Source organism: Gossypium hirsutum, chromosome A11, assembly GCF_007990345.1.
Source record: "Gossypium hirsutum isolate 1008001.06 chromosome A11, Gossypium_hirsutum_v2.1, whole genome shotgun sequence".
Classification (NCBI taxonomy): Eukaryota; Viridiplantae; Streptophyta; class Magnoliopsida; order Malvales; family Malvaceae; genus Gossypium; species Gossypium hirsutum.
Genome location: NC_053434.1, coordinates 32,974,992 through 32,976,263, shown reverse-complemented (window position 1 = coordinate 32,976,263; position 1,272 = coordinate 32,974,992). Strand labels below are relative to the sequence as shown.

The window sequence follows — 1,272 nt, the reverse complement described above, 5'->3', positions numbered from 1 at the left end:
TAGGCTAGATAATAAAAAGGAAGTAAATACTAGTACTCATAGTTCCTTTGGGTTCGACAATTAGGTCTTGTTGAACTATACTACTGTTCGATAGGTACACTTGCCTTAATCATGATAATAAGTTAGTCTCAAGAACGTTTCATTTATAAATCTTTAAAACCTGTTACAAATATCACGCATCAAGTTTTTGGCGCCGTTATCGGGGAACTAGGATATTAGGAAAACTTGATGTTTATTACTTTAGCCACTTTACTTTTATTACAATTTAAATTTTTATTTTCTTTTCTAATTTTTATCTTATTTCCTTCTGACAGGTTTTTCTAGTTTATGACCAAAAGAAACCCGTTAGGACCACTGCTTTTTGACGGTGAGATCGACCGTACAGTTCGCAGAAACTGGAGAGAAATAAGATGAAGCTTAAGATACACAGAGGACGAGCAAGAGGACGATACTTCAACCACATCCGAGGAGATGGCTGAAAACCAAGAAAATCCGCTACCTCCTACGATTGCTGTTAATCAGAATCCTACTCTGTGCACTATGTATGATTATGCTAAACCATCTTTAATAGAAACTGAATCGAGCATAGTTAGACCGGTTGTAGCCATAAATGCTTTTGAACTGAAACCTAACACAATTCAAATGATACAATAGTTTGTTCAGTTTGATGGTTTGCAGGACGAGGATCCCAACGCTCACTTGGAAAACTTTTTGGAACTATGTGATACATTTAAAATTAATGGCATTTCTGATGACGCCATTCGTCTTCGGTTATTCCCTTTTTCATTGAGAAACAAAGCTAAATAGTGGTTGAACTCGTTGCCACAGGGGTCAATCACTACTTGGGAACAAATGACCGAAAAGTTTTTATTAAAATATTTTTCACTAACTAAAACAGCTAAATTGCGTAATGATATTTCTTCCTTTGTGCAGATGGGTTTAGAAACACTCAACGATGCATGGGAGAGATACAAGGACCTTTTGAGAAGATGCCCTCACCTTGGGTTACCGCTTTGTCTACAGGTTCAAACCTTTGATAATGGCCTGAATCCTTCAACTCGACAAATGGTTGACGCAGCTACTGGCAGAACTATCAATAATAAGACACCTGAAGATGCCTATGAATATATAGAGGAGATGACACTAAATAACTATCAGTGGAAAGTTATGAGGACAAAGCCAACGAAAACAACCGACGTTTATAACGTCGATATGGTCACTATGCTCTCTAATCAGGTAGAACTCTTGAATAAGAAAATTGATGGTTTCCTT

General features: G+C 36.9%; 1 non-coding gene across 1 annotated transcript; it reads right to left on the bottom strand.

Moving 5' to 3' along the window:
- Positions 1 to 900: 900 nt before the first annotated feature.
- On the bottom strand, positions 901 to 1,007 carry LOC121210712 (small nucleolar RNA R71). Its single transcript, XR_005905825.1, has one exon. It is a non-coding gene; the product is annotated as a small nucleolar RNA R71 (small nucleolar RNA).
- Positions 1,008 to 1,272: the final 265 nt, after the last annotated feature.